The sequence below is a fragment of the Orycteropus afer genome, unplaced genomic scaffold (assembly GCF_000298275.1).
Source record: "Orycteropus afer afer isolate SDZICR_OR568_19922 unplaced genomic scaffold, OryAfe1.0 scaffold00125, whole genome shotgun sequence".
In the NCBI taxonomy this organism is placed as follows: Eukaryota; Metazoa; Chordata; class Mammalia; order Tubulidentata; family Orycteropodidae; genus Orycteropus; species Orycteropus afer.
This window is the reverse complement of record NW_006921712.1, coordinates 7,560,437-7,585,266: the sequence shown is the minus strand read 5'-3', so window position 1 is coordinate 7,585,266 and position 24,830 is coordinate 7,560,437.

Genomic DNA, 24,830 nt, shown 5'->3' with positions numbered 1-24,830 from the left:
TCAGTGTTTTGTACTGCCGAAGCCTGTGTGTTGCTGTGATGCTGGAAGCTATGCCACCAGTATTTCAAACACCTGTTGGGTCACCCATGGTGGAAAGATTCCAGGAGAATTTCCAACTAAAACAGACTAGAAAGGTAAGGCTGGAGATCTACTTCCAAAAAATTAGCCCATGGGAACCTTATGGATCACAAAAGGACACTATATGTATGGCTTGCTTGCTTTGGCTACATCATTGAGAGGAAACTAGAGGAGGACATCACGCTTGGTGAAGCAGAGGCCCAAAAAGGGAAGGGGAATTCTCAGTGAGGTGGATTGGCATAAAAGCCACAATAATGGACTCAAACATGCTGGTGTTTGTGAGGATGAAACAAGACTGGGCAATATTTTGCTCACCATTATTCAGCATAAATCAGAGTCTACTCATGTGGCAGCTATCTCTATCCAGCTATTCTCTAAACAAACTAGGTCTCATCAAATTTACAACCCTTTACATGAACCACTCCTTCTTGGTGGAAATTTTCACAATGATGTCTACTTTATCCATTCTACTCTCTATGCCTTAGGTTTTACTAGTCTTTTCCATAAGGCTGATATAAATAAAGAAAAGAAACCACCAAAAACTAGGTAAATGCTATAGTATCTATGTGGTCAAGTAAAATGGACTTTTCACAAAGCACTCTTTATTTATGTATTATGAATAGTTTCTAGGTTGTATAAGAATAAGGTGAATAGTTGAAATTAGTTATTAAAATTTATTTCACCAAATATATACATATATATATATATTTAAATTTGTAATTTTGAAGAAATTATAGAATCATAGGAATGTTCACAAATAGTCAGAAGATAATATACTCCAATGGTTTCATGATGAAAAAAAAAAAAAAAAAAAACTCACTAAGGTCAAGTCAGATCCAACTCATAACTTACCCTCTTTGCATTTCTGAGGCGGTATCTCTACGGAAGAAGATTGCCTAACTTCCTTCCAAAGAGTGGCTGGTGGGTTTGAACTGTTAGCCTTCTGCTTAGCAGTCAAATGCCTTAGGCACTATGCCACCAGAGATCCAGGAAATTGACATAAATGTTCAATGAGAGTGTATTGGTTTTTGTCATTCTGGCACATGTGTTGTTGTTGCGGTGTTGTTAGGCACCATTGAGTCGTCTCCGACCCATAGTGACCCTAGGCACAGGAGAACAAAACACCGCCTGGTCTTGACCCAGCTCCATGATTCTTGTTATACTTGAGCCCATCGTTGCTGCGACCATGTCAATCCATCTTGTTGAAGGCCTTCTCCTCTTTTGTTGACCCTCCACCTTACCAAGTATGATATCCTTCTCAAGGGAATGGTCCCTTCTGACAATACGAACAAAGTAGGTGAGATAAAGTCTGGCCAAACTTGCCTCCAAGTAGCATTCTGGCTGCACTTCCTCCAGGACAGACCTGTTAGTTGTTTCAGCAGTTCATGGTACTTTCAGCATTCTTTGCCAACACTACAGCTCAAAAGCATCCATTCTTCTTTGGTCTTCCTTATCACTGTCCATCTCTCACATGCATATGAAGTGATTGAAAATACCCTGGCTTGTGTCAGGCACATCTTAGTCCTCAAGGAGACATCTTTGCTCTTCAGCACTTGAAAGAGGTCCTTTGCAGATGATTTGCCCAGTGTTATACATTGTCTCATGTCTGGACTGCTGCTTCCATTAGCATCGATTACAGAATCAAGCAATGTGAAGCCTGACAATTCAAAAAAGACTGACAATTTCAATCTTTTCTCCATTTATCGTAATGTTGCTTATAGGTCCAATTGTGAGGATTTTGTTTTCTTTTATATTGAGATGTAATCCATAGTGCAGACTGTATTCTTCAATCATCATCAGTAAGTACTACAAATCATCCTCACTTTCAGCAAGCAAAGTTGTGTCATCAGCGTATCGCAGGTTGTTAATCGTAATGCCATGTTCTTCTTCACATAGTCCAGCTTCTCGAATGATTTGCTCAACATACAGATTGAATAAGTATGGTGAAAGGATACAACCCTAATGCACTCCCTTCTTGATTTTAAACCATGAGGTGTTCCTTTTTTCTATTTGAACAACAGCCTCCTGGTCTACAGACAGGTTCCTCATGAGTAAAATTAAGTGTTCTGGAATTCCCATTCTTCTCAATGTTATCCACAATTTGTTATGATCCACACAATCAAATGCTTTTGCATAGTCAATGAACCACAAGTAAATATCTTTCTGGTATTTTTTGCTCTGAGCCAAGATCCATCTAACATCAGCAATGATATCCCTTGTTTCACGCACTCTTCTGAATCCAGCTTGCATTTCTGGAAATTCTCTGTCAATATACTGCTGCAATTCTTTTTGAATTATCTTCAATAAGATTTCACTTTTATGTGATATTAATGATATTGTTCGATAATTTGCATATTCTGTGGGATCACCTTTCTTTAGAATGGGTACAAATATGGATCTCTTCCAGTCAGTTGTCCAGGTAGCTGTCTTCCAAATCTCTTGGCATAACTGAGTGAGTGCCTTCAGTGGGGCATCCATTTGTTGAAATATCTCAATGGATATTCCGTCAATTCCTGGAGCCTTGTTCTTCAGCAATTCTTTCAGTGAAGCTTCAACTTATTCCTTCAATATCATTGGTTCTTGAACATATGCCACCTCCTGAAATGAATGAAGATCTACCAGTTCTTTTTGGTACAGTGACTGTATATTCCTTTCATCTTCTTTTGATACTTCCTGCATCATTCACTTATTTTGACCACAGAATCTTTCAGTATTGCAACTCGATGCTCAATTTTTTTCCTCACTTCTTTCAGATTGAGAAATGACAAGCATGTTCTTCCCTTTTGGTTTTCTAACTCCAGGTTTTTGCACATTTCATTATACTAATTGTCTGCTCAAGCTGCTCTTTGAAATCTTCTGTTCAGCTCTCTTATCTTGTCATTTCTTCCCTTTGCTTTAGCTACTCTTCACTCAAGGGCAAGTTTCAGAGTCTCTTCTGGCATCCATTTTGGTCTTTTCTTTCTTTCTAATCTTTTTAATGACCTCTTGCTTTCTTCATTGATGATCCTCTTGATGTCATCCCACAATTCTTCTGGTTTTTGGTCACTGGTGTTCAATGCAACAAATCTATTATTTAGATGGTCTCTAAATTCAGGAGGGATATATTCAAGGTCATATTTTGGCTCTCGTGGACTTGTTTTAATTGTCTTCAACTTCAAGTTGAACTTGCATATGAGCAGTTGATGGTCTGGTCCACAATCAGCTCCTGACCTTGTTTTGGCTGAAGGTATTGAACTTCTCCATCACCTCTTCCCACAGATGTAGTCAATCTGATTCCTGTGTACTTCATCTTGTGAAGTCCATGTGTATAGCTGCCGTTTGTGTTGTTGAAAAAAGTTATTTGCAGTGAATAAGTTGTTGGTCTTGCAAAATTCTATCATGTGATCTCCAATGTTATTTCTGTCACCATGGCCAAATTTTCCAACTACTGGAGATTCTTGTGTGTTTCCAACTTTTGCATTCCAGTCATGAGTAACAAGCAACACATCTACATTGCATGTTTGGTCAATTTCGGTCTGCGTAAGTTGATAAAATCTTCAATTTCCTCATCTTTGGCTTTGGTGATTGGTGCATAAATTTGAATAATAGTATATTAACGGGTCTTTCTTGTAGGCATATGAATATTATCCTATCACTGACAGTGTTGCACTTCAGGACAGATCTTAAATCATCCTTTGTGATGATGAATACCACGCCATTCCTCTTCAATTTGTCATTCCTAGGAGAGTAGATCATATGGTTGTCTGATTCAAAGTGCCTAAAACCCATCTATTTCAGCTCACTAATGCCTAGGATATCAATATTTATGTGTTCCATTTCATTTTTGACAACTTCCAATTTTCTTAGATTCATACTTCATACATTCTAGTACCGATTATTAATGGATGTTTATAGCTGTTTCTCCTCAGTTTCAGCCATGCCATGTCAGTACATGGAGGTCCTGAAAGGCTTACTTTATCTATATCATTAAGGTTGGTTGTACTTTGATGAGGCAGCTCTTTCCCAGTCCTGTTTTGAATGCCTTCTGACCCAAGGGGCTTGTCTTTCTGCACTCTGTTGGACAATGTTTCTGAGCTATTCATAAAGTTGCCCAGTAATGTATGAGACAGTGTTTCTCTGGTATTCATAAGGTTTTCCCTCACCAATTTTTGAGAAGTGTATGGTCTCCTCCTTCTTCCTAGTGTGTCTTAGTTTGTAAGCTGCATTGAAACCTGTTCAACATGTGCAACTCTGCTGGTCTCTGAAACACCAGTGGCACAACCTCAAGACTCACAGCAATGTACAAGCCCCACAGGATGACAAACTGACAGACAAGTTCCTCTCCTTTAACAGCTGGAAACCTCCGTGCCCTTCCCTTACCTAATTCCTACCTGCAACTTGCCACTTTGTGGTCCCTGGCCGCTCCCTCCCTTTCCTGGCTCTAGGGAGCTTGTGACCTAGTCTTGCCTCTCTTCCCTTTATGTAGATATCCTGCCACTCCTGAGGTCCCAGGCCTTCCTACTCCCTCCTTTTCTTGGCTCTAGGGGGCTTCTTGGGGCCTAGCCTTGCCTCCCGCCCCTTTTTACCCAGATATCCTGCTGCTCTGGAGGTCCCTGGCCTCTTCTGCTCCCTCCCTTTCTTGGCTGTATGGGACTTGTAGCCTAGCCTTGCCTCCTGCCCCTTTTATCTTTTATCCTGCCTCTCCAGAGGTCCCCAGCCTCTCCTGATCCCTCCCTTTCCTGGCTCTAGACACATGTGTAGATTTCACAAAACCACCAATGTAATCAGCACTTAGAACTGTTTCCTCACCACAAAGATTTCTTTCCTGCTACTTTTTTGTACTCACACCTATATCTTGTTCTCTGTCATCCTTAAACTCTGGCAATTGGTACTTCTTTGTCCATCTTTATAATTTTGCCATTTTGACAATGTTATATAAATGACATTACACAGCATGCAACTTTCTGAACTTGGAAATTTTACTCAGCCAGTGCCCTTGAGATTCATTTAAATTGTTTTTTGTGTTAACAGTTTGTTTTTTGTTTCTCTTTATTGCTGAGAAGCATCCCATGTTATGAGTTTACCATAGTTTCTTTAATCATTCACTCATACTAGGACATTTTTGATGTTTTCAGATTTTTGGCTATTAAAAATAAAACTGCTTTATAGATTGTGTGTGTGTGTGAGAGAGAGAGATTTCGTTTCTCTAGAATTAACACCCATGAGTATGATAGCTAAATATTATGGGAAGCTTATATTTGGTTTTTTAAGAAAATCCTGAACTATCTTTCATAAATAAAAATTCTGTACAACAGTTCTACTTTGCACAATGGTGTTACCATTAATTAGAATCATTCCAATGGCAACTAACAACAACAGCAGCAATCTTACAGAAGTAGATTTTTTTTTTTTTTTTTTTCAGCACCACTGGCTGAATTTGATACACTAACCTTTTGGTTCAACCCATTTGCACCATCCACAGACCTTTAGAGTTGTTCATCATGCCCCTTTTTATGTCTGGAAGATATGTAGTGTGGTAGTTAAGTTTGTGTGTCAACTTGGCTGGGCCTGGTTGAGTGGCTGGGCAGCTGGTGGTAGTTATTCCCCATGATGAGACTGGCAATCAACTCCATGGTGGGATCTACCACAAGCAGCTGAGTAGCTGCCTTTGGGATGTGGTCTGCTTCCTATATTTAAGGAGAAGCCTTGGGAATGATCTCTAGCCTGTGGCATGCTTGGATCTGGCATGTAGCCATGTTGTTGCTCAGCAGCCTGCTATGCTCTGCTGACCTTGGGACTTAAATGAACTTAAGTTAATGGCCTGCCATGTAGTTTGGTAACATCGGGACTGTGCTTTTTTCTTGTCAACTTGGGGCTTCTCAGCCTCAGCAGCCAGCAGCTGTGTGAGTGAAGAAACACCTCTAGCTCCAGTGAGCCAGGAGCGGGAGGCAGAGCTGGACTCCAAGGTTGAGGGGCTTTCACCCAGCCCCTAGAGTCTGGCACTTTGAACTTGGACTTAAAGCCTCCAAATTGTAAGTATAAACTCCTGTTTGTTAAGGCCATTCCTTTTGTGGTATATTTATTGTCAGAGCGGCACTAGGTAACCAGAACATGTAGGTATAGCCCCTAATTCATTCCTGATTTTGTCAGTCTCTGTTATTATTACTACTATTATTGCTGCTATTATTGCTAGGTTTTTCTATTATACTGATAATTTCGAAAATGCAGTGTTTAATTTCATTGATTCCTCTATTATTTTCTGTTTTCAACTCATTAATATTGCTTTTATTTTCATTATTTACTCCCTTCTATCTGCTTTATGTTTATTTTTCTCCAGTTTTATAGTTTATTGCGATGGAAGATTATTTATTTTAGATTTATTATTAGGTATGCATCAACCACCAAGTTTTTTATTAATGACTGAGTGCTTAACCCCTTTGTTACCAGGGCTTCCTACAGTTTCATAGTATTTATGTCTGAAGTAGAAGAAAATACATCAAAATATTAAGACAATGGTAAAAATCTTAGTTATGATTTCTAGAATCAGATATATTGTTTTAATCTTTGCAGATCTCTTTATTATCTGTTTATTCAAAGGAAAATAACAATTTAGCTCTCTCTCTTTTTTTATGTAGTGCATACTTTGCACTAACCAGATGTTATCAGTTTCAAAGACTTATCCAAAATAATTCTTAACTTTTAAGTTTCATCTTTTCAAGTAATTAAAAAATCTAATCATACAACAATTAAAAAAAATAACACAAAGGAATTTAGGAATGTTTTAAGATTTAGGATTTAGAATTTAGCAATGTGTTTTAGAAATTCAGTGAACTTTATGGATACCAGATTTAAAACTATCATAGAATTTATGTGCAAATGGCCAAATCTGAAATTCTTAAAACCATCTATCCTATTTTAAATATTTTTTTCTGAAAACTTATTTATTTGATTAGAAAGTATTTTGTTTTTATATAGTTAATATGAAGTTAATTTGGCTTATATCCAAGTGATTGTTAAGTGTTACTTTTGTAGTCCAGGTAAATGCTGTAATTAAATTTGATTATTAAATAAATTTAAAATATGTATTTATGGGTTGTAGATAAAGCCATTCAAATGGACTCCTTTTATTTTGCTTTTCAAACTCACTAACTTATTGTCAAATCATATGTACAATTAGAATAGCCTATACCACAAGAAATTCTCAGGCACTTAAAATTAATTCAAGAAATACTCCTCAAAGGAGATTTTGCATGCAAATAGGAAAAATTGCTCCCTAATCTCATTAAAAAATATGGACATATATTTTAACTTTCCTACTCAATTATTTGCATTTCAAAGATCTCTCCCTTGAATTGTCCCCAAAGAGAGTTAGTCCTCCTTAAAAGACAGCTGTCAAGGAACTATACAGATGCATCAATTAATTGCTGCTGTTTCCTCTTCTGCCACAAGGTGTCCGTGTTTAAATGGATAAATTACTTCAGGGCTTTGCTAATTTCATTGTTCAGATTCAAGTAAAGGCTTAAAAGGTTCTTCAAGACAGGATGATCCCATTCTCTATGTTAAGCTTGACCAATCATTTACCACATTTGGGATGCAAAATCTACATATCTCTTTGATTGACTCTTTACTTTCATAAATTAGTAATATTCAGCCAAGACCTACTCCAATATTGCCTCTCTCACAAACTCAGATTTACTCTTTCCTTTGTGACAATTATTAGTAACTTGATCTATTTTCTTCCCTCTCCTCAAACAATCAGGGTCACACTAAGCATTCCAAGGGAAGTTCAAAAGGGACTTGTACTTTTAAGGAAGACTATGTCCAGTGATTCGAAAGACCCCAAAAGAATGTTAAAGTGGAAATTAATTTTAGTAATTCCAAGGTAATTGTAAATATGTCTTCCCATTTTTAAGATGGCTGCTACATGCTCTTAGACATTCAGAAAAACATTCAGCCTGGGCCTTTGTCTTGCAAGATATACAGTTTAAGTTCTACACCATTTACATTTCTCTGAAAATGGAACAAAGGAATTTGAAGCCTTTTAAAATTTGCAACAAAAAAGCAGTTTTAGAGATTTAAATATTAAGAGAAGAAGACACAATGTGACATATCTTAGTTCTACTGTCAGTGGAAATGTAGAAATTTTAAAAGGTGGCTAATACTTGTGACTTTTTGAGAGAAAGCTAAATCATTATTATCATATTACTTATTTGATTACATTTTGTTTTGAGTCATTGCAGTTTATGTTTAAAAATGTAGCTTTTTAGTTTTGAGGATCTATTATAGAAAAATATGAACTTAAAACCAATAAATTTCATTTAATAATAATCACAAATACGAATAGTTCCTGACACTTAGACAATCAGCCATGTTTTTAGTGAATTAACGTATGAATGAGCAAAGAGCATAAATCAACTCTTCCTATTTGGAGAATATTTTATTTTAATAACTAACTTTTCATTAGAACATTTTCATATACCTCTTAATCATTTCTTCTAGTCATATATTATAAATGACCCACAAGAAATAAACACACTTGAAAAGTGGTTTGAACTTAGTAATTCACTTTCAAGACTTAATTATTAATTACTATAAAACTAATGTACAAATGCATTTAAGTTGATTCCCAACAGAGAAAACTTTAAAAGCACTCCTGGCACTACTGTTGCTAGATTGGATGCTACTTCCATACAGACAAAAGAACACTATTTGAATTTCATGTCTTTTGTCCTTTTTTTGTGTGTGTATGGCTGATCCATTTTTTCCTAACAGGTTATAGGAGGGAGCTAGGAGTGGGAGACAGTAAAGAAACAGTGACTTCTCTAATAAAAATGTCTGTGGTATACTGCTACAGAAATCAAAGCCACTGGCTGTCAAAAAGAGCATACTCATTCGCATCTGCTGTGATGAAACAAAAGGAGAGAAGCAATCTTAAAGGTGGCCATTAGTGGTAATGACTTTCAATCACTGTTGACTAGAGTTGGTTGGAATTGAAAGTCTTAAGATGAAAAGTCTCTCTAGTTTTAGCCCCAGTCTCCTGGCACTACTACTACTAGATTTGATGCTACTTCCATACTGATAAAAGAACACTATTTGAATTTCATGATGTCTGCTGTACTTTTCTTTTTTTCCCTCCACAAAAGAAGTATCTTTACTGTAACTTTTCAGAACGTTGATATTCATGCTGACTTTTCTCATACAGATTCAAAGTTGTCATTATGTAGTCCTCAATGTGTGTATTTATCTCCTTCTTCTGCATATTTATATATAAAGCACAAGCATGGTTTTGAACTAAATCATTGTTCTACTCATTTGTTGTTGTTGTATGTCATTCAGTCAGACCCAACTCATAGCGACCCCTCCTTGGGTTTCCGAGGCAGTATCACTACGGAGGTAGATTGTGCCATCTTCTTTCCGAGGAGCAGCTGGTGGGTTTGAACCGCCAGCCTTCTGGTTAGCAGTCAAGTGCCTTAGGCACTACGCTACCAGAGCTCCCTTAAATTAGGTCAAATGATTAATCTTTCTGTGTAGTTTAATAAAAAAGGCAAACTCACTGCCGTAGAGTTGGATCCAACTCATAGCAACCGCTCCTTGGATTTCCGAGACAATATCACTACAGAAGTAGATTGCCCAATCTTCTTCCAAGAAATGGCTTGTTGGTTTGAACCACCAGCCTTCTGGTTAGCAGTTAAGTGCTTTAAAACACACCTACTGTCTACTTCCCCACTCTGGCACATTGTGTTGGACTAATGTGATGGTAGGGAACAGAGCAGGGCTGGATTTAGGGTTTGCTGTATTTACCACTGTTGAGCCACATATGTGGGACATGCTCTATACCTGGAATGGATCAAAACATGCTGGATTACAATTTCATATGTGGAAAATATTAAGGAATAATTTTTTGCTATCATGAATTTATAACTATTTAAAAGCAAGACTGGTCCTGCATACAATTGTAATGCCTTGCATCAGAAGTGTCATCATCTCATGTTCTCATCTCTGTTTTCCCACTGCACCACCCTTCACTGTTGGCCATCATGCCCTCAATAAAAATGTATCAAACTGTTTATGCTCCAAATTGTTTCCCTTTTAACTTTTCACTTTAGTTGTACTGGCATTCATTCTCTCAGGATCTCTTCTTTTCTAGATGCTTTTGTTGTTGTTATGTGCCATCGAGTAGGCCCCGACTCATAGTGACCCCTCCTTGGGTTGCCAAGGCAGTGCTAATATACATTTATCACTTTACCTGGCAAAGACTTAACTCAGGATTCATTTGCTAATTGCTAGCTAGTTAATACTAGAAATAACTTAGAAAGCACTTGTAAATGGAATCCGTTTAGGCAAGTGTCTCTATGGAATTTCAGGAGTGATAGTCTCCAGGCATGTCAAAGGAAGGAAGAGGACAGTTTCCTCAATCATCTGTGTCTGTTCCCCTTCATATCTCCAACTCCTTCAGCAATGCCACCCGTTATGACACAAAATTCAAAGCTGCTAATAGCATAGTTCAATACTATGTTGTTGTTGTTAGGTGCCCTTGAATAGGGTCCAACTCATAGTGACTCTGTGTACAACAGAACAAAACATCATCCAGTCCTGTGCTGGCCTCACAATCCTTGCTATACCTGAACCCGTCATTGCAGCCACTGTGTCAATCCATCTCAATGAGGGCCTTCCGCTTTTTCACTGACCTTCCACTTTACCAAGTATGATATCCTTCTTCAGGGAATGGTCCCTTCTGACAACATGACCAAAGTAGGTGACACAAAGTCTAGCCATTCTCGCTTTCAAGGAGCATTCCGACTGTACTTTTTCCATGACAGATATGTTAGTTCTTCTGGAAGTCCATGGTACTTTCAGCATTCTTCCCCAATATTATAACTCAAAAGCATCAATTCTTCTTCCATCTTCCTTATTCATTGCCCAGCTCTCACATGCCTATGAGACAATTAAAAACACCCTGGCTTGGATTACATGTACCTTAGTCCTCAAAGAGACCTCTTTTCCCTTCAGCACTTTAACTTATAGTTTTGTAGCAGATTTGCCCAGTGCAATACGTTGTCTGATTTCTTGACTGGGAAGCATTCCCATGGTGACTTTAAATTTTACAAGTTGAATTTCTGCTGCCCTCCCAGTTCAGAAAGTAAAAAATGTAATGTGCCCTTGCATTAATTAGCCAAATCAGATCATTTGTCCTTAAATATTTCATGGCCATGCCTAGTTCCAGGATTTTATTAATGTTATCCTTAAGGAGCTGAAAACTGTCTTCTGTTCTCCTTGTCTATAATCTTTCAAATAAAATCTTATTCAGTGGAAGTTGTCTTTATTTGTAAATTTCTTACATTTTCCACTACCTTGAAAATTTTCATTAATTCTCTCTTTCAACAGTAATTATTCGGCACCTGCAATGTGCTAAACATGATGCCAGGCTCTGAATATAAAATGGGAAACAAACAATAGGTATGTTCTTTATTACTATGAAACATATAGTTTGGTGCTGGATAAAATAAGTACATTTTTTAAACTTGTCATAATTACTCTGGAAAAAAAATAAGACACTAAGATTATAGCATGAGCAATGACATAATTTTGATTGGAGAGTCAGAAAGATCTCTGTGAAAGGGACAATTCAAACAATATACTTTCAGGATGAGTAAGAGTTATATAGAGACAGCACGCTTAAGAGAATTTCAAGAAGAGGGAAGAGACCAGGAAAATAGTATGTGATGGAGAACCATTTGATACACTTTAGAAATATAAATAAAATTCATATAGTTTGTGTTGGAGAAGAACATGATGCAATGAATTTTCAGAGAGATATGTAGAAATCTGATCAAAGAATTTCTTACAATTCATGTTAAGAGGCTTGTAGTATATTAAAATGAAGTAAATCATTAGAGGAGTCAATCAAAGGTGTGATATTATAAAATTTATAGCATAAAAAATTACTTAAAACAAAAATGATATTCTGGCTGCTTGTGGAAAGGACAGCATGCAAACAAGAGAGGAATTTTGGAAGGTATTGAACTATTCCAGGGGAAATACAATGGGCAGATATGGTGTCAGAGATGAGAGAGGAAAGGGGAAGAACTGGAAAAGTATTTTAGAATCAGAAATAATAAAACAGTAATGGATCTGAAATGAAGAGTCTGAGAAAGCTAAAATCAATAATAACTCTCAGGCAAACAACATGTATAGAGGTATCATTTACTGAGATAGGAAAAATCTGGAAGAAGGTAATATATGAGGTGAAATATTAGCAGCTTAGTTTTGGACTCATTCACTGTTCACTGTTATTATTATTAGTGTGTGTGAGTTTATTTTTGTTATTGGCTTTAGTTTAATACCAGATGTAGTATCAAAAAACTCTCACTGCTGTTGAGTAGACTCTGACTCACAGTCGATCTCCTTAGGTTTCCGAGGCTGTATCTCTACGGAAGTAGATTGCCTAATCTTCCTTCTGAGGAGAGGCTGGTGGGTATGAACCGCCAGTCTTCTGGTTAGCAGTCAGTATAGGAATTGAATATTCAATGATAGTGAATAAAGTCCTGTCTTTGAAATCACAGAGTTTATAATCTAAAACAGATCCAAAGATTTTATGGCTAAAAGAGAAATAAAGACAAGCAAGCCACAGACCCTACCACCAGGTAGAAGAGAAACAAAATGGAGAGACTTGATGATGTAGTGGTTGATAATGGATTCTGGAACTCGAGTAGCTAGGTTGGAAGCCCCACCTCCTAGCTGTGTGAATACTGACAAATCCTTTAAAATTTCTATGACTAAACTTCCTCATAGATGAAATGGAACTTGTGAAAGATTACATTAATTTATGCTTATAAAGCACAATTTTAACATAGTTATTGTGCAATAAATGTGAACTCTTAACATGATACAGAGAGTATTGGCATGGCAATATAGAGGAAAGGGAAGTACCATTCTCACTGAACTAATGTTAGACCACATATAGTGTTCACTGTTTGAACCACAGTCATGTTTTCTGTTATTCTGACTTCTGAGAGTGATATTGTTCTCCTTGTGGCAATATGGTGGATCTTCTTTACGTGTATTATCTCTACTTTCACTTGAATTTCCATTTATAATTTTTGAGAGTCAAAGCTATGTCTTGTGCCACCCAGTTTCCTTTATAACCCACAGAAGCAGTAACTTACTCAGAAGAATAATCTGTCAACATCCTACAGTTGGTGAGGACCAAACAGAATAACTGTCTTAGAATCCATAGAAAATCCTCTTGAACAATCAGTAGGAAATTTCCACTCTCTTATATAAGTATAAACTTAGCAATGGATGTAAGGTGTCTTTTCTTTTTAAGTAAGAGAGCACTAGTAGTAACTGTTTCAGTGATCAAATGGGAATGGTTTCAGAAATGCTAGTAATATTTGGCTAGTAACACTACTTTGGCCATTTAGTTCCGTGACTAAAAAAGAATCACAATAGATAATTAAATGTTTATTTTTATTTTATTTATTTGTGTGTCTGTATGATTTTGACACCTACTTTCAGCTCTGATGCATGAGTTTGAAATTAGGTATATACCTGTTAAATTCTACCTTTATAGAAAGTTGTTGAAGTATCATCAGAAATGAAAGGTGGTATAGAGACTGGCAGTTTGTCAAAGACAAAGTCTTTCATATCAGGCTTGATTAAGTACTATGACAAGTAGAATTCTAAAGTGGCAGAAAATGTGTCAGAAGACCTTGAAAAGACTTCCTAGGAAAAAAAAAAAAAAGATACTTGAATATTCTTCAAGAAACCTTTTCAAGAGTAGCAGATAGAAATGTTTTCAATTTTTAGAGTAACAAACACTAAGTTCCGGATGTTGAGCCTGTTGGAAACAAATGGGAAAAAGCACACGATTTTTTATTTATTTATTTATTTTATTTTTTTAATCTTTTCAGTAAATAGCCCACAAAAAGAAGTCATAATAAAACAACATACTGAATTACTGGAAGCTCAGGTGGCATAGTGCCTAAGGCATTTGACTGCTAACCAGAAGGCTGGCAGTTCAAACTCACCAGCTATACCTTGGAAGGAAGGTTGGGTAATCTACTTCTGTAGTGATACCACTTCAAAAGCCCAAGGAGAGGTCACTATGAGTCTCAATCGACTTGACAGCAGTGAATTTGGTTTTCTTCTTAGATCTCAGGTGGACGTGTCATGTTGTTGGGAATTGAGGTTGCATGAATACATTTTTGTCTTTTTTAAGTGAAGTACTAATCCTTGACTGAATCATGAAGCACAAGCAAGATACAAGGCATATGACACATTATTTTATATATGTATATGACAAAAAAGTTAATTAATGAATATTGTTTGAATAAATAAATGCTATACATTTCAGGCTTTTACACAATTTTACTAATTCATTTAAACATGCCATGATAAAGGCACTGCATGTTAACACAAACAATATATTTTAATGAAACATTAATATACTTTAGAAAACAAAATAGTACTGAGGAAAAGGTTTCATAATTTTAAAAATTTATTTGATGTTTTGTTCAATAAATGACAGTTTGGGTTTACATATTTGCTTCTTTGAAACATTTATTATATAACAAGTCATGTGACCTCTGAAAAACTACAAGGTACACTTGTGCTAGAATAAAATGGAAAGGACAATTTACATCTTAATATTATGATGGAAATTATAAGCTTGTGAAACCCTAAGAGGATCTTGAGGGAGGACTCTCATAAGGGTTACCAGATAATACCTTAGATTCACAGAATCACAGAGAATACTGATTTTATGTGACTGAGCTCAGGCATTATAACCTTACGTGCATCCTCTGACTTCCGGAGCAAGGTTTATAAACATGCCTCACCATTAACGGTACTCCCAGGTTTACCATCATTCAGATTCTAGAACAAAATGTCATGCGGCTTCTAAGTAAGGAGAAATTTTTTAATCCATTGTAATTGTTATCTTCCAATACCTTTGTCCTTGCCCTAAGATAAACCTCTTCCAGAACTTTACAATAAAAATGTTAATTTCTTTCAGGGCAAACCCCAGCCCCTCTTCTCCATTGCAATATCATCTTACCTGTTGGCCACCCAAAGATGTCAGATCTCAGTACTGTACAGCAGTTGTCTTCCTGCAGTTTGATTTATTACAAACAAACAAACCAAAAAAGCAAAGCTACTTGCAGTTAGTTTTGAGGCATAGTGACCCCATGTGTTTCAGAGTAGAATTGTGCTCCCTACGGTTTTCAATGGCTGAATTTTTAGAAGTAAATTATCAAGGCTTTCTTCCAATGCACTTCTGGAATAGCAGTTGAGCATATTAACTATTGTCACCATAAAGGACTCCTTTCAGTTGATCAGTGCCTTGAAATTCTAGTAGTGAAACAATGATTTAAAGTAATCAGCATTGAATATCTTTAACACCAATTAAGAATTGTTGGTTTTCTCCTGGCATGAGGTGAAGAGGTCAGACCTCTTCACAGCATTTGTCGTCTCTAGTCCTAATTTCCAGTGATCAGATCAAATGTTTTATTTATACATACATATATATATACAGTTTTTCCAAAACAAGCAGTAGTATACAGATACATATAACAGCTTGAATCCAAACAAAAACATTATTCTCTTAAAGAAATTACAAAATTCTTTAGTGACATTTTTTAAAGGAAAAACTCACTTTACTTTATGATTTTATATCATCTCAACATGAAATATATACTCTAGATTTAATACTGTGTTCAGGTATTCACCAATCACATACCTGTGAGTGAGTAAAACCTGTGAGAGCCAAAGCTCAACCTTGTTTTTCCAAGTCTCAGGGTGAAGTCTTAGCACTTTTCCCTTGCTCTCTGGTGGCTTAGTGCCTAAGGAATTTGACTGCTAACCAGAAGGCTGATGGTTCAAACCTACCAGCCACTCCTCGGAAAGAAGACTGGGCAATCTACTTCCATAGAGATACCACCTCAGAAACCCAAGAAGGGGTCACTATGAGTTGAATCCACCCTAGGACAGTGAGTTTTGTTTGTTTGTTTGTTTTGTTTTCTGTGAATGGAAAACATTTGAGTTTTCTTTCTGTGACAGGTTTCTATCTTCCACAGTTCCCATCTTTTGCAGAGTCTACTGAATATAGATTTATACCAAAAACCAAACTCACAGCCATTTACTTGACTCTGACTCATAGCAACTCCTATTGGGTTTCCAAGGCAGTAAATCTTTTATGGAAGCAGACTGATTCATCTTTATTCTGTGGAGTGCCTGGTGGATTCAAATCACTGACCTATTGGTTAGCAGCCAAATGCCTTAAACACTACACCATCAGAGCTTCTTATAGTTTTATATTAGCAATGGTAAAAGGCACACAATGAATATTCGGCTAAAGCAAAGGAGCAATATATTCCAAAGTCAATTGAAATCTCTAGCTGTTATGATTGAGGAAATCATGGTTATAGTTGCTATACCTGTTGAGGTTTTTATTTTTGGGGGGTGGGGTGGCGTGGGGAGGAAGACATCTTAATATCTCCCTAAGCCATTGGGATAATTCAAGTTTAGGCCTGTGGTGTTCTCAGTAACTCTTGATGGCACAGATCCATGGACTCATTATTACTCTCCATATGTAGTATTTGAACATTAACCTATAGATGTTGTTTTTATGTTCTGTCAAGTCAGCTCTGACTCATAAGGACCCTATGAATAACAAAACCCTGCCCAGGCCTGTACCATCCTCATAATTCTTGCTATACTTGAGCCCATCATTGCAGCCGCTATGTTAATCCATCTTGTTTATGGTCTTCCCTTTTTTGCTGGCAATTCAAACTAACCAGCCACTCCTCAGAAGGAAGACTGGGCAATCTATTTCCATAGATACCACATCAGAAACTCAAGGAGGGGTTGCTATGAGTTGGAATCAACTTGATGGCCATGAGTTTGTTTTCTTGTTTAGTTGATTTTATCAAGTATGCTATTCTTCTTCATGGATGACTGGTCCCTTCTGAAAACATGACAAAAATAGGTGAGACCAAAATGTAGCCATTCCATTTCTAAGGAGCATTCTGGTTTCATTTCTTCCAGGATAGTTTTTGTTCAATCTTCTGACAGTCCATGGTATTTTCATTATCCTTCACCAACACCACATTTCAAAGATATCAACTCTACTTTAGTCTTCGAGTCTTCCTTATCATCATGCATCATTCACATGTATATGAGGTGATTGAAAATACCAAGGCTTGGGAGAGGTGTACTTTGGTCTTCAAAATGATATCTTTGTTCCTTAACACTTTAAAAGAGGTCCTTGACACTGTATCAAGAACTAAGTGCCTTGCATACATTAAGTTACTTTATTTTCATAAAAATTATTATGAATTACAAATTATTTTCACAGATGGGCACACAGGTTATGTAACTTACATATCATCATACAACTAAGATACAGTGGATCTTAGGGTTGAATCCATGATGTCAGATTCCTGATTCTTTGTTCTAATTATCGATATTGGTGTGAAATATGCATTAAACAGTTTCCTGATTTTCACTCTTAAGTAGTTCTTTGTACTTATCCCAAACTAAATCAGGAAATACTTTTTAGGAAGAAAACACTGGAGTTTATATTTACTTTAGCTCAGTACTTAGAAAATTATAATGCAATTTATACACAATAATCTATAATATAGTGCATGACTCAATCTATTAAGTTGGTTTGAAAAAATAATGTCATTTGTGAAAACTCCTAAAGTTACCTCATCTTCTTAAGGAAAACATACACTTAAAAAAAACCCTATAAATGCTCATTTCTACTCTGTCTATATTATATAGTTATTAACAAATATAAATATAAGAACACAAAATGCTGAAAACAAAAGATTGAAAAAGATAGACCATACATACTGAATTAGAAAAAAAAACTGATGATGCATTAATACTATCAGACAGATTGCTAAAAATATTTTTAAAGATTAAGACAGATATTTAATAGTGACAAAAGTATCAATCCACCAGTAAAAATGTAAAATTTTTAAATGTATATGCATATAATAACAAAGCTTCAAAATACAGAATGCAAAATATTTAAGAGCTCATATGCTAATCGAAAGGTCAGTGGTAGGAGCTCACTAGCTATTCTGTAGAAGAAAAGATTTGACCATCTCATCCCATAAAGACTGTTGTTGTTTTCATTAGGTGTCACCAATGATTTATTCAATATTCTTCTCCAATATTGTAATTCAAAGGCATCAGATCTTCTTCAGTCTTACTTATTCATTGTCCAGCTTTCACATGCATAGGTGATTGAAAGGTCAGGCATAACTTAATCCTCAGAGTGACAGCTTTGCTTTTAAACACTTTAAAGAGGTCTTTTGCAACAGATTTGGCCAGAGGAATATGATGTTTGATTTTGTGACTGTTGCTGCTGCTTGCATAGGTCTCGACAGGAAGGTTGGGCAATCTGCTTCTGTAGTGATAGTGCCTCAGAAACCCAAGGAGGGGTAGCTATGAGTCAGGTCCAACAGTTTGCATAGGTGTTGATTGTGGATCCAAGTAAAATGAAATTCCTGACAACTTCAATCTTTTCTCCATTTATCCTGATGTTGCTTATTGGTCCAATTGTTAAGATTTTTGTTTTCTTTATGTTGAGGAGAAGCTCTGGTAGCATAGTGCCTAAGGCATTTGACTGCTAACCAGAAGTCTGACAGTTCAAACCCACCAGCCACTCTTCAGAAGGAAGACTTGGCAATCTACTTCCATAGAGATACCACCTCAGAAACCCAAAGAGGGGTCTCTATGAGTTGGAACCAACTCAATGGCAGTGAGGTTTTTTGTTTGTTTGTTTTGTTTTTTGTTATATTGAGGCATAATCCATACCAAAAGCTGCAGTCTTTGATCTTTATCATAAAGTGATAAACCCAAAGCTACTCTTGGTCCTAATCATGTGAATTCTATGATTTGTTTACCAAAGAAAATAAAGTGATTGAATAAGTATGGTAGGAGAATAAAACCCTCATACATACCATTCCAGATTTTGCACCATACTATACCTCCTGTTCTGTTCAAACAACTGTCTCTTGGTCTATGTATAGGTTCTTCATGAGCACAATTAAGTGTTCTAGACTTCTCATTCTTGGCAATGCTATCCATAATTTGTTAAGATCCACAAAGTTGAATGTCTACATAGTCAATAAAACACAGGTTAAAAAGAAAAAAAAAAAAAATATTTTTAGTATTTTCTGCTTTCAGCCAAGATCCATCTGGCATCAACAATGATATCCCTCCTTCCATATCCTCTTCTGAATCCTGCTTGAATTTCTGGCAGTTTCCTGTTGATGTTCTGCTGCCACTATTTTTGAAGTATGCTCAGAAAATTTTTACTAGTATTTGATATTAGTGATATTGCTCAAAAGTTTCCACATTCTTTCAGATCATGATTCTTGACAAGAATGTGACTAACACTGACTAAAGAAATATTAGTAAAAATAAATAGGAAAGAACTTTGAAATAAATTATGAAGAAATACTTCACAAAAGTAACATGTAGCTGAAATATTGGTTGGTTACTGGCTTCCCAACTCTATTGATACTTTATTTCATTCAGTAGATCAAAGAGTTTGTTGCTAAATAAATGTTTCTAAGACAGTATTCTGCTTATAATATTTGAGGTGGATTGGATCATTATTCTTGGTTCTTCACATTGTTCCTGTATTTGTAGCATTTGTAATGAGACTTTGCAATAAATATTGCCCACTAACATAGTGTGCCATTTCTATTGAACTTTGCCATGCAAGTAGTTTTGAGCAACAAAAGTGGACAGAAGTTACAGCGTGCCTGTTAAGAGGCATAGTCACTTAACCTTTCATGTGTCCCTTGACCTCCATTAAAAAGACAGGCAGCTACTGGCCCGAAAAGACTGAGGAAACATGTCACAGAACTAAACCCCCATTGCTGCCTATAGCCAAACATAGTTGATGGAGCTGATACTAGGAGAGTTATATCTGACTTGAAGACCCAAGTAAGAAAAATAAGCATTTGTTGTAAATCATTCATATTTTGAGGATATTTTGTAAGCAGTGAACAATTACTAATACAACACCTCTGTGCTCATAAAAGTGAATTATTTCCAATAGACTGAAGAATGAAAACCATAAAACTTATTATGTTCAGTGCTTTGTGAGTTTGCTGTACTTATTATTCAGTTTTCTCTTTTTCAATTCCCTTTCATTAAGTTAGACTTTTGTAAAAAATGCTATGCATTTTCAGTGCAAAAACATCATTTAAAATATCTTTACATGGCCAAGTCCAACATATTTTTCCCTACAACATGTTTCACAAAAACCTATCCACTCCGAAAGACCATATTCTCTTGATAGACTTTTAAAATAAGAATTATTTTATTTTCTCTTCTCTAAATCCATATATTTAAATCTACCAATACATGGTTTCAATATCATGGTCCACCTCATTTACAGATGTTTTGGTAACTATCTTTAAATTCATTCATGAAAGGAATTGTAATTTCTATTCTAGAATTCTGACCATATGTTACCACAATTTTTTGTGCATAATGGCAAGCTCATTGAATTTTACTGAGTTGTTGAGAGGCAATATTATGGTAAACATTGTGCAAAAAGAAGTAGAATGGAAGAAGAATAGGGGATTTGAGTTGACAAATAACCCTCTATAAATGTGATTGCTATAATATTTCTCAGAATGAGTCATAAGCAGCAGATGAAAATTGATCACCACAGATTAATCCGCTGCTATAATTAACACAGTCAGAATCTGGAGTTGAGGCAGATGTGTGACCAAGAGCTTCTACAGAATCATTTCAAATCATCAATAGCTACAAACTGAGAGTTTCAAGTAGTTATTATCTATGCAGAAAACCTCTAATCACAGTTAATATTCTAGTTCTCCAACCAATATCTCCTGTCCGGGTAATATAAAAGATAGTCTTCTTTCTTAGAAGAAGAAACCCAAAGCTGCTGTTGGTCTTAATCATGTGAATTCTATGATTTGTTTACCAAAGAAAATTTCCCCATTCAATTAGTATCAGAGTAGACTACATATTTTTTTCTCTCCTTTTTTTTAAATCTCATTCATTTATCTGTTTTTAGGATTTTAATGAAAACTAAAGAATAGTTTGTTGGCACAACACAGACTTTCCAATTATTCTTCCCACTCTCCACTTAATGGTAATAGCTAGCATTCTTCTGCACCTAAAATATGACTAATCTAACCCACTCTCTTCTCAGTGGATTAGTCTAGATGTTGGTAACTAGGTTTCAGGAAATATTGTTTCTGTTTCTCCCTAGGTAGTTAGGTTGTACCATGTTAACCTGTGAGGGGTTTACAACCCCCATTGCATTCTATCACATGAACTTGAAACCAAGAAAAAGGCAGTCAGCAAGGGAGATGAACAAAGCAGATATGAATGAACACACCGAGGTTCCAAAGCTAAGCTGGTGAGACTTTGAGGGCTTCCTGCTGGTTCTAGGCTTTATTTTTGCTTTTTGTTTCTTTGAGGCAACTACATAACCTTATAACAAACTCTGCTTTCACTGAAGCTTGTACAAGTTAAATTTCTTGTGATTTACAACCAAAAATGTAAATATTCAAAAATTTTGAAATGACATATTTTTATAGTTGGTGGTTCTTTCTAAAGAGTTTAGCAATTATTCAGTAGATTACAACATTGTAGACAGAGATGACTCTTCAAAAAAATATTTTTCTCTGGAGTACATTCTTGTTCAACATATTCAGAGAGATTTAGGATACTTGTTATCATTCATGTAGGATTCATGAACTGGAGAGTAAGGTACATGTGTTACATTGGGTTCTCTAGAGAAACACAAAACCCAGCAAAGTGTGTATATATATATATATATATATATATATAGAGAGAGAGAGAGAGAGAGAGAGAGAGAGAGAAATTTATCTTAGGAAAATGGCTCACAAATGTATAGAAGCTGGCAAGTACAAAGTCCCTGGAGGAAACGGGCTGGCAGCAGCCTTAGCTTCCGCAAGCACAGGGACCGAGAAATTCAAGGCTGGCAGGCTGTACACTGGTTGTTGATTACAACAAAAGATGAATCCAAGGTGTCCAGGCTGAGCAGTGGGCTGTTCACTCACGGAAGTTTGTAGTCAGCACACCAGGGTTCCAATCCCTGAAAGAATGTCTCTCTTTCCAGGATGTCCCTGGATATCCTGGAAGCAGGCCACACCCCTAGAGAAACTCTCCTTGGGAAGATTGGCCACTCAGAACACAGTCATCTGATCCCATCATGGGAACAATCACACAGAACTGGGGTCCAGCCAAGTTGACACACAGCTCCAACTATCACAGTACTGATGTCATCCTGCAGGGAAATATTGAGAATTTCAAGGACATGAAGAAAAGGTCAATATCAACCATATTGATATTGATATGAAATATAGTATTGTTTTGGTTGAAGATATAAATAGGTAGTCTGTGTCAGAGCATTCTGATAAAGTAGCAGTAAGGATGTTGTGTCAACAACTGTTAACAGTTACTTATTTTATATTATTTTGTCTTTGATACTCTCTATTATTAAAGTGGACAGCCTGTTCTCATTCCTCTACTTTATGTTTTTGGTAGAATCACACACAGTCCAGAGATATGTAAAAGTCTGTTGCTTTATCTTTGAGATGAAAGCCCTACATAAGGGAGAGTATACTTCATGTTCAAAATGCAGTCTAAGGATAAATTTTATAATCACAATTAAATTTTCCCTTACATTTGAATAAACATGGTATATCAACTTTCCTTTACTTCGTGATCACCTGTTGTCTTCTTCAAGACTACATACGTTTGTCATAATTATCGCAATTCAGTTATAAGTTATTTGTTAACTTGCTAAAGTGCGATAGGCCTTGGGAATAAAGGTCTGAACTCCATGTAGAGCCTGCCCTTAATGAATTGAAGTATGCTTTGTGACTTATCCAAAGTAACATTTCTTCTGTGGCAAAGGCAGACTGTCTACTCATCATTGTGTTGTATCCCTCTATTTCTAGGAACAAACTGAATTTTCCTTGCTTTCTTTGCAGTAGGATATGGTCATATCATTCACTTTTCAAGTAAGGAATGTGGGAAGAAGTGACCGAAGAAATTTCAAAGTTGAGGAAATGGGAAGCTGGCATCATATCTGTAGCCCACAAGTTTATTCCCTCTAGCCTCTTAATTCTGGATTAACTATGTATAGCAGATAGAAACAGTGATACTGGAGTTGTGAGCAACTAGGGAGAGAATAGGGTACCAGAGTTGGTAGAGGCAGAAAAAAGGAGCAGATTAAACAACTGGGAAAAATTAACAAACCTGCCTAGCCAGTGGACAGACTGAGAGAGAACCAGAAGACTCATTAGTAATACAAATGAGATCAATGGACAGAAAGAGGAAAGAAAGAAACAACAACAAAAAAAAAAAGAAAATACCACAGAACCCACAGAAACTGTAGGGACTCGGAATACCCACACTGGGAGTTTCTGACAGAGTCCTTGGGAGCTGAGCTGAGTGAGTAGATAAACTTACTGGGAAACAGATCAAACTCCCCTTGGCTCAGGCTGCTGCAGACTTCAGAAACAAGGGGTGGGGCTCACCACAAGTAGATGGATCCCAGGAGACAGTTCACAGCAGCAGGCTGGGTTTCAACTCTTTCACAACCACTTTTTAACACAGAGTACACCAGAGTACAGGGTTTTTGTGTCTTCCTGATCCAAGCAGAAAATTGTGGCCCTCTATCCACTGGGGTCTCTGTTCATTTTGAACTGAAAGTCTGTGATTGACAAGAGTACATAAGCATTAGTACCCATCACAAGAAGACACAAACCAAACAGCTTGATCCAGCAGCACCTCACCCAAATACAGAAAATGGGGACTTGTCACTTTAACATTTCTTTTTTTTCTTTTTTCTTCTCTTTCTCTTCTTTCCCTTTCTCCCTTGCCTCGTCCAATAGAAGGAACACTTTAAGCCACTACAACACCTGCTCATCCCAACTCCAAATCCACTTTATGAGGAACAGAGACCTGCAGCCCCACCAGTGCTTCAATAAACACAAAAAGAACTGGAAAGCAACCCAGTACAACCAAATGAATAAACAAAAAGTATGCCTATTCCACATTTTCAAATATAGTTAAACACACAGTCAGAGTGAAACAAATCAATACATAACTAACAGTTAAAGACAACAACTTCAAAATGTCTAGGAAATAACATAAAATCTCAAACAAAATAGACAAAAACCTTGAAAAGACAATAAAAATAAAAACCCAGGCTAAAGAATTATCTATCATAGAAGAAGAACAGGGAATAGAATTATCTGAGAAGGAATTCAGAAGATATGTATATAGGACTCTACAAGAGCTCAAGGAAACTATAAACAGAATCAAGAAGAAGACAGATGATACACTGAAAAAATTCAGGAAAGTCATTTGAGAACAAAATAACATGATAAACACACAATTAAAATTTATACAAAAACAGCACTAAGAAATCCAGAAGATGAACACTATAATTACAGAATTAGACAACACAGTAGAAGGAAAAAAGTGTAGACTAGAAGTAGCTGAAGAACACATTTCCCAACTAGAAGACAAATCCCTTGATGCCAGCTTGTATGGTAAAAAAAAAAAAAAAAAAAAAAAATCTCAATATATTTATTAGCTTATTTGTGAATATCATGTCTAAGTTTTCAGAGTACCTGAGAAAACTTAAGAGTTATATGGAATGACATAAAAAGAAACAACATATGCCTCATTGGAATACCAAAAGAAGAGGAAAGGAAAAAAAAAAAAAA